The 10,056-nt window shown below is 40.1% G+C and overlaps 1 long non-coding RNA gene across 1 annotated transcript; it reads right to left on the bottom strand.

Moving 5' to 3' along the window:
* Nucleotides 1–495: 495 nt before the first annotated feature.
* Nucleotides 496–8,894, bottom strand: LOC116272339. Its single transcript, XR_004181036.1, has 2 exons — nucleotides 5,790–8,894; nucleotides 496–3,360 (listed from the first exon to the last, which is right to left on the bottom strand). It is a non-coding gene; the product is annotated as an uncharacterized LOC116272339 (long non-coding RNA).
* Between the last annotated feature and the right edge of the window lie 1,162 nt (nucleotides 8,895–10,056).

The following is a 10,056-nucleotide window of genomic DNA, read 5'->3' as shown; positions in this document are numbered from 1 at the left end:
TTTCTCTACATCCTCTTTAAGGCCAAGAACTCCAGAGGCTACTGTCTAGATGCTGTAGGCATGCTTTATGATTTCCTATTTTTTTTTTCCTCTGACTGTATATTTTCTGTTAGCCTGTCTTCAAGTTCACTAAGTCTTTCTTCTGTTTCATCCATTATATTAATACATCTCTGCTGTATTTTTCTGTATGCCAATTTTATTTTTTAGCTCTAGAATTTCTGCTTAATTATTTTAATACCTCGTTAATCTCACAGAATTCTGAATTTATTATCTGTGTTATCTCAAATTTCTTTGTTTCAACACTGGTCTTTGAATTCTCTGTCTGAAATGTCACATATTTCTGTTCCTCCAGGATTGATCCCTGGTACCTTATTGATTTCATTTAGTGGGGCCACATTTTCCTGAATGGTATTGATGCTATTAGATGTTCTAAGGCGTCTGGGTATTGAAAAGTTAGGTATCTATTGCACTCTTTATTATCTGAGCTTATTTAGAGTCTTTTTTTTTTTTTTTTTTTGAAAAGCCTTTCCAGGTATTGGAAAAGACTTGGACGTTGTGATCTAAGCTGTGCCTGCTTTAGGATGTACCACAAGCCCCAAAACTCCATGGCTCTTCTGGAGTCGTAGAGGTACTGCCTTGACAGTCTTGGACAGAATCTGGAAGAGTTATCTGGATTACCAGGCAGACACATTTGTTCTCTTTCCTTACTTTCTCCCAAACATACAGAGTCTCTTTCTATGTTCTGAGTCATCTAAAACTAGTTATGGAGTGACACAAGTACTCCTGTGGCCACTACCACCGTGATTATGCTGGGTCAGAACTGAAGCCAGCACAATGCTGGGTCTCACCCAAGGCCTGCTATAACCACTCCCTGGTTACTGCCTATGTTAATTCAAGGGCTTGGGGCTCTACAATTAGCAGGTAGCAAAGGCAGGCTTTTGTTCTTCCATTTAGGGCAGTGAGGTCCCCTAGATCCCATGTGTGTCAGAAGTGCCATCTTAGAGTCAGGGCTGGATTCAAAAACCTTAGAAGTCTAGTTGGTACTCTACGATATTGAGGCGAGCTGCCACCCAAACCATAAGCTGCAGTTCTTCCCACTCTTCCCTCTACTTTCCAAAGGCAGAGAATTCTTATCCCATAGTTACCGCTACTACCCCTGGCCAAAACGAGTACTGCCAGACTACCACAGATGTTTTCTTAAGGCCTGACGTCTTTTAGGTTAGCTTTTGGTAAATGCTGCCTGACCTGGGATTCACCCTTCAGGGCAGTGGGCTTCTTCCTGGGTCAGGGAAGGTCCACAAATGCCATCCAAGAGTCAAGTCTTGGAATCAGGGATTTTAAGAGCTCATTTTGTGCCTAGCCCCTGTGGCAGTGTTGGTACCTAAAATGCAAGAAGACAAAGTCCCCTTTAAGTTTCTCTCCAGTTTTCTAGAGTAGAAGTTGTTTTGCTCCATTGCCACTACAGTTGGTTATGTGCTACATTTCTCCTGAAGCCAGCAAATCTCAGAGTGTCACCAAGGCCCTTAATGTAATACCTGGGTAACACTGCTGTTTATTCAGAGCCCAAGGTTTCTTCAGTTAGCAGGCAACAAATGTTGACTGGACTGAGTCCTTTCCTTCAAGGCATCAGTTTCCCTTCTGGCCCAGGGTGTGTCAAGAAATGCCATCTGGGAGCTAAGACCAAAAATGGCAGCCTCAAAACTGTGTACGGTAGCTTAACCTGCTGTGGCTGAACTGTGTGTAGATGCAAAATAAAGTCCTTTGTACCCTTTCATGTCCTCCCCATAAGTGGAGGAAAGCAGCCTTTTTTGGAGCCATGAGCTAAGAAGCTTAGGGTTAGCACAGAGGTGATGTCAGGACTCCCTTTTCTGCCTTGGCTGGTGCCCCTTGTTCCACTCAAGTCCACTGTTTCTGGGCCTACTTCAGCAACAGAACTTAAGAGATGCAGTGGCTTAGAATACTATTCAAGTTTACTTAGATTTCAAAAGCATTTTGGCCCTCTATGGACAGGTTTGTGGGCACTCAAGTTCAGACCACTAGCACTGGAAATTCCCTGTAGCTAGGGATAGTTTCAATGCTCCTTCTGTGGGTGGGCATCAGCTGAGTTTGTTCTGGTTTTCTTCTCTCCTTTAATAGGACAGCACTGAGTTCACTGCCTTGAGATTGTTCTGTTCTTTCTGCACCAGTGCCCACATATGCTTTCTGCCTACACAGTTGGTACCAAGGATCAGGGAGAGGTGGCCTTGGGGAATCAGGGCTGGTATTGTTGTTGTTTGTTTGTTTTTTGTTTTTGTTTCAAATCTTCAGTGCCTCTTTCAGTGATACGACGTTAAAATTAGTTACTGTGAGTGATCACCTGATTTTTGGTTCTTATAAAGGTGTGTGTTTTCTTTGTTTTTCTTTTCTGTGCAGATATTCGGTAACTTGATGTTCCTGGGGTGAGCTGGAGGGCTGCAATCAGTTGAGATTTCTATTCTACCATTTTGTTTCTTTTCTCTCCAAATTTTTATTTATTGATTGAACTTTAAATTTTGTATATGCATAGTTTTCCAATATTTTTATTTGTTCCTGCATTCTTGGGGTTTCTTTTGCATCTGAGGAGTATTTTATAATAATCGTGTTTAATTCTATTTCAGGAAATTCACATGCATTCCTTTATGTAATTTTTAAAAAGATGTATTAGTATTCTTTATTAGTTTTATTAATATTCTTTATCTCTGTTTCCATTGAGTCTTACAAACTGGTGTAGGTTTGAAGTTTTCCTCCAATAGGCTTTTCTGCTGAAGATATTGCCTTTGGGATTACAGTTCTGTGAGTTTTAAGTAGGTGTCCTGGCTGAACTTGGTACACAATACAAACTGAATTTTATAGTCTAGTTACCAGGAGAACTAATAGTCTGGAGTTCTATCTGTATCCTGGGTAGATCTGTCTGTCTCCAAGGTCCTGGACTTCGGGCCTGGCACTAAGACAAATATTTTCTTCACAACTTGCAAACAGGGAGGTTTTCAGCACTTGTGCTGAAACATGTGGCTCTCTATGGTAGTTGGGAGAACTACTGTTATGTACAAACAGGTCCCTGGGCCTCTCATATTGCTTCATTCTTTTGCTGAGACACGCTAGAATTGAGACACAATGTTATGTCATCCAAGACTAAGATATCTAAACCTTCCTCTGGCGTCAAAATTAAGATATGTCCTGCTGTGTTTTGGAGTTACCAATCCTGCTCTGAGTCTGTGGCAGAGACTATTTACTCACTTGTTTCAAAATTCACAGTGGATCCAAAGTGAGGGTATCCATCTGTAGGACACTGCTGGACCTGATTCTCTCATGGACCCATAGTAGGCAAAATATCTCATGTATCTGCAAACAACAAAAATCAATAGTAAGATCTGTATATATTAGAGGACCTACTAAAAGTCATAACTGAAGAGGAGTTTGTTAAGAATTCCCATGTGTTGTTTCTTTGGTTTTAAATTTTCCCAGCCTATAGCGGGAGCTGAAATTGAGATTAAAATAAAAAACAAAAACTATTTTTGGTGGCTTTTTTGATGTAACACTAAGAAAAATTTCTTTTGCAGGCAAAATTGCTCACAAATGCAAGTTCAGAGATGCTTGTGTCAAGCTAATCAATCACCTTCCAGAATATTCTTTGGCTTAAAGGACTTCAAGACTATCTAGTTGTAACTTATAATAATTCTCTATCGATACAGTGTAAATCTGGGACTTTGGCAGTGAAGTTGACACAGTCTCATCAGTAACTGCTGACAGATGGAAGCAGGCAAACTTGTCTGGGTTTACTGCTTAGTTCGCTGCACAGGCATAGAAACTCTGCCTACCACAGAGTGGATCTGCTCTTGAATAGAGAGAAGCAAGCCAATCCTGGTGGCACAGATAGATGAGTTCTCTTTAGGCTCCTCAGGGGAGAAAAAATAACCTGAAACCATGCCTTAAAAAGGAGAGTATCCATTTTATAAGATAACATTAGGGTCCACTGCCAAGACAAGGGTCAGCAGGCAGACTTCATTCTGTTTAGGCTCTACTGCACATGATTCTTCTGCATCTTATAAAAGACAGTTTTGTGATCAGGCTCCAGGAATACATGTGAATTTAACCCAGCCAAAGGGACCAGTCCTGAGTCTAAATTAAAGAAAACAAATGACTTGTCTGCCATAGGAATGTTTATTTGCAGTCTCAAAAATCATAATTTTGGGGCTACACCAGCATTTTACAAATCTCATAGCTGAATCCCAATCATTTTATCAAGAAATAAAGAAACTTATGTCTGTGAATGGGTGCAGAATTCTTGCGTTTTAAAGGGATACAGAATGGTGACTTCATATTTCACTATCTTGCTTTCATCATCCTCAATCTTATATTTTTAACAGCTAAAATGTTATTGTACAATGAACACAAAGGTTTGCCATTTAACTTAATATAAAAACTATTCACTCTGCACCATGTTTGACAATCAGCTATTTCTATGTGTGTGAGGGTGTATGTTTGCATAGGGGTGTGATTGATGTACAGTGGTGAGAAGCAAAAGATAAATCAAAGCCCTATGAAATCATTATGTCCTTTGAAACACTTTTAAGTTAAAACAGCTATATTGTGATTAGTAATGTTCTAAACAGCAGTGCAAAGACATGAGAACTTTATACATTATCTTGTAACTCTCCATAAATAAATAGCACGGGGCTGTTCCAATGTGATTTTATTTCTGATATTTTCACCTTTTTTTCTTAAGTTGACGCTGTCTTTTCTGAGTTTTCTTACTTAACTTTTAGTTGTTTTTCCCAATGTTTTCTCCTCTTCACAAAGTGTCCACCCTGTAAGCATATGACTTTAATCTCACCACTCCTACCTCCTTCCAGTGATACATATGTGGTAAAATTTCATCTCTGCCTAAGTGTCTTTATACAAAACATGACACCATTTCTTAGGTCCTCTGTCCCAGCTCACGCGTGATTTCCCGTGTTTCTTCCTTCTAGATCTGAACAATATATTGTATTTCTTCCATTACTGCCAATCTGATATAGAAAAAAACTGAGAAATAAGTCAAAAATAACCTCTGTGTACCGTCTCTTAAGTTGTTTAATTTTTGTAACTGCAGACTGAGAGCTGTTAGCTCAAATTTTACTGACACAGAGACAAAATTTTGCACATCCAGCTACTTTTAAATGAGCTTCAATGAGTAGAGTGTAGATATTAGATTTTCTTGGTGTGCAAATTCATAAACTTTGCTCAGCATTTGTTGAATATTAAATAAATGCTTTTATTGTATGATGCTAAGCCAGAATTGAAAGTAGAGCGTTTAAAACTTAATTTCTGGGAGAGTTTTGAAGCACCATCACAGAGACATACTTCTTAAACTCTTATCCAGAAATAACCTTACTTAAGTCAGTTTTACTGAACTGAAAAATCTGCACCTTAATACTGTGTACAATTTTAATTTGTGAGGGTCTTTATCTATTACGCAAAATTTCACAATAAAGACTACTGTGTGGTACTTACAGTCATAATGAAATTGTTTTTCTTTACTACTTCTCATATTATTTATTCTTCAAGAATCATTCTATCTGTGATAGCTAACAGGTGCATTACCACATTCAAATATTCACATATCATGTTATTTTTAAAAGCCAAAATGATACCTTTTCAGCATTTATAATTTTCTCGGTTATTGTAACCACCCCCCCACCCCAGCTTTATTCAGGAGCTATTAAACATTGATAAGACAGAGTATTGTTGCTATATGCTTTCAAGTGCAATTTCTCTTGAAATTTTCTCACCTAGAGTTTCCATGGTAAGTTGCTGAGAGGTATCACCTAGACATTTAAGTGCATTATTGGATACACTCCACTGAAGAGCTGTCTTTCCCTTCTCCCCATCTTTATCATGGTTCCTGCTACAGGAAGGAGAAAGAGAGAAGAAAACACAATAAAGATACAAAGAGAAAAACTCATGATACCAAGACTTGCTGTGAGAGCTGCGCTTCTCAATTCTCCCTCAGGAGTTCTCTTCTCCTAGATCAGAAGGGACCCATCATAGAATCTTTGTGTTCCATGTCATTATTGGGAAATTCTAAGCAATGAGTTAGCAGAACAAGGACTATGGGTGGGCTGTCTGCTAACAGTTTGTTAGTCAAGTTTGAGTTAGAAGGAACATCAGAAGACTAAACTGGGCTATGATGACGGCTACAGAGTGTTGGAACCTTCTGCCACAAAAACATGAGTAGGACTTATGCCTTAAGATCTCAGATGCCAAAACAAGGCTGACCTGGTGAGTCTCAGGATGAGAAAAATTATGGACCGTGGGATGCCAGAGCACTATTCCTTGTGAGGCACAGGAGGGCACTGTGTGGGACTGGCTCAACTCACTTTTCTTCCTTCTGCTCAAGAAGAAAAAAAAAAAAAAAAGAAGAAGTTTAAAGATGAAGACAGGGGAGAACACTTGGATTAAGTTAGAAAGCGTAGTGCCTTGGTCATAGCCAAAACCAAAGTTAGCCCAGTGGAACATGCTGTGCTCCAGGCTTCTGGCCACCAGCCTGTCCCTGGCCCATTGGTGTTCCCAAGAAGTCAATCTCCTGACCTTCTAAAGCACAGTAAGGAAGTAGAATCCCTATCTTTATAGTCAGGTCCAGCCCAAGTATGACCAGATATCAATATGAAGCTTTTATCTTCAGACTTTTCTTTCAGAGTAGCGCTAAGGCGCTATTGTTGAGGTGGTGGTTCTGAGAATGAGCAACAGAGTAGCTAGCTCACTGGCCCTTTGAGGATGTAGCAGCTTCTACTAAGTTAATCAAGATAATGCCTAGAACAGAGATGGGTAAGTGATGACCTGAAATTTATTCAAGAGGGAAGAAAGCTTCAAGGACAGTAGAGAATTCCTGAAAGCTTGGAATTTTGGCAGTCAAGCAGAAATGGGTCTAATCAGTTCCAGGACAGGACACAGCATGTCCTGAGCAATGCTAAATCTTAAATGCTTGTGGTCTACCCACTATTCCACAACCTCTTCTACAGGCCAAAGCAGAAAGGTAACCTGCTTCTTTGTTTTGACTGTGCTCTTCTCTGGCTTCTCAGGCCAACCTTGACAGACAGTTTCAGGCATAGGTCAGGTTACAGAAGCATTTCCACATAGAAGTCCTTACCCTATATCCACCAGACTGGGGCCTACAGGAGCAAGCATTACTGGCTATTGAATACACAAAAAGGCTGCATATATCTTTGGCTTTCGCTCCCTGCATGCGTTGAATCCCTTCAGCCTTTAGGATTCATAAAAGCGAGATCCTACAGTTTTCGTGTCCTGGGTTCTTAAAGTTGTTCCATCTTTCTTCCAGCTGTGAAATGGTCCCTCTGCCAAAAGAATGTTCTAACAAATTTTTTCTTCCACCACCATCCTTGCACGTGTAAAACTTTATTCTGCCTGTCAGTCCTAAAATCTGACTTTACTACCAAAGGCTCTTTTGTCTATAAAGACTTCTTAATGTGTATCTTCCTGCAATATCAGACACTGGCCATTCTTACCCTTGCCTTAAGATGCAAATTAAAGACTGTTGTGTCAGCCTTTCCTGATACAGCTTTAATCTCCACATGAGCAGGCCTGCTTTTTCAATGAATGACATTTTCTCCAGACCATAGGGAATTACCAGGTGAACAAACCTCCCTTTGCTTCTGTGACCTATCTCACAAACTGTGTTTGTAATCAAGAGCTCACGATGCTAAATTAAATTTCTTGTCTTGTACTTGTCTTTAGGGATCTCAGAGAATGGTAAACCACTTTCTGTAATTATGGAGTTCTTTAAAAAGAAAGAAATACAAAATGACACAAAAGAAACAAGGACACATCTTAGAATACTCTTTTTTAGCATATATGGGCAGGAATTAGACAACAAACGACTTCAGAACTCTTGCTGCCCATCTGGGTCCACTGCTTGGGTCCACTCAGGTTATACTCTCAGTCTTGCTGCAGTGACTTCATGTCCTTTGAAAGCCTGACCCATGACCACTCTGCTCTGAGGTCTTGAGCTGCTTTCAAAAAAAAAAAAAAAAAAAAGACATTCTAGTGGAATAAATATTAAATGTTATGCCTACCAAATACGTTGACCTGGAGTTTGACTGCACACACCTATGACCAAAAAAGACTAGAAGGGTCATGAGTCTGGGTGTCTGGGTTTTCTACTCTCAGACCAAACAACCCTAATCTTACAGAATTTGTTCAGAAGCAGCGAGGCCTAGCTGTATGATTCAAGTGAGTATATAATAAGAGAAGTTAGGGACTCTAGAGAAGGGAATGGTGGAGGCATATTATCCCTTTGCAGGCAGCAGGTTATTTTGGGGTGGTTGCCAGCATCCTTCCAGGATGCCCACCAAGCTGGGCAATTGAACAAGGCAGAAGCAGCAGATCTGTTGTCTATTTCATAAAGGCTATACCTGGATAGAAAAGAGAGGCAAGGTCTGAAAAGAGACTTGTCCAGATAATATCTTGGTCGTTTGCAGTAGAAAGCTGCTGGGGCAAATGTCAAAGGTACGTGTAGGACCCTGCCACAGTGGTTACCTACCAGGTCTTCATTCCTATAAACATAATTCTTTTCAATACAGTCATGTGCCAAATGAGTAAGTTCAATGATTGGAATATATACAATGGTGGTCTCATAAGATTATAATGCAACTGAAAAATTCCTATTGTTTAGTGATGCCATAGCGGCTCTGAGGTAGCATAGCATCCCTCAAGTTTTTGTGGTGACACTGGTGTAAACAACCGATTGCACTGCCAATTGTGTGAGTCTAGCACACATATTACATACATACCATACATAATTCTTGATAATGATAACAACCATCCATGTACTGGTATGTACTCTACTGACTATACTGTATTTTCACTATTATTTAGCATATGCTCCTACTCTTTACAAAAAAAAAAAAAAAAAAAAAAAAAAAAAAAAAACTAAGTATAAGACATAATAGGAGATATTCCAGAACAGCAATATTTCAGTAGGAGGCATTGTTAACATAGGAGGTGACCCCTCCATGTGTGTTACTGCCCTGTAGACATTCAGTGGAACAAGATGTGGAGGGAGTGATGATAATATTCAAGACCCTGTCTCTGAATAATACTAGGCTAATGTGTGTGCTTGTGCTTTACGTTTTTAAAAATGATTTAAATGGAAAAAATTAAGTAACCATTATAAGAGCAGATATAAGCTCATATTATTGAATATAAAATTAATGTTTATTCATCTGTACAACATATTTGTTTTAACCTACATTTCATTTAAAGAGGGTCAAGGCTGGGCACGGTAGCTCACGCCCACAGTCCCAACAGTTTGGGAGGCTGAGTTGAGGAATGCTTGTGCATAGGTGTTCAAGAACACTTCGGGAACCAGGACGGGGTCCTATTACTACAAAAAATACAATAATTAGCCAGTATGTGACTGTAATTCCAGCTACTCAGGAGGCTGAACCTGGTAGTTGAGGCTGCAGTGGGCTATGACTGCATCTCTGTACTGCAGCTTGGTTGACAAAGTGAGACTCTACCTTAAAAACAAAACAAAAACACCCTGAATAAAACTGTTAAAAAGGAAAAATAGGGGGGCATGCCCAAGATGGCCAAATAGGAACAGCACCAGCCTCCAGCTCCCAGCGTGAGCGACACAGAAGACAGGTGATTTCTGCCTTTTCAACTGAGGTGCAGACCGACACCTCACACCTCACAGGGCAGGGTACACCCCTGAGACGAAGCTTCCAGAGCAAGAATCAGACAGCAACACTTGCTGTTCAGCAACATTCTATCTTCTGCAGCCTCCGCTGCTGATACCTAGGCAAACAGGGTATGGAGTGGACCTCAAGCAAATTCCAACAGACCTAGAGCTGAGGGTCCTGACTGTCAGAAGGAAAACTAACAAATAGAAAGGACACCCACACCAAAACCCCATCAGTATGTCACCATCATCAAAGACCAAAGGCAGACAAAACCACAAAGATGGGGAAAAAGCAGTGAAGAAAAGCTGAAAATTCAAAAAGTCAGAGTGCATCTCCCCCTCCAAAGGAACACAGC

This window comes from Papio anubis, chromosome Y, assembly GCF_008728515.1.
Source record: "Papio anubis isolate 15944 chromosome Y, Panubis1.0, whole genome shotgun sequence".
Taxonomy (NCBI): Eukaryota; Metazoa; Chordata; class Mammalia; order Primates; family Cercopithecidae; genus Papio; species Papio anubis.
Note: the sequence above shows the minus strand (reverse complement) of the source record. Positions and strands in the feature narration are given on the sequence as shown.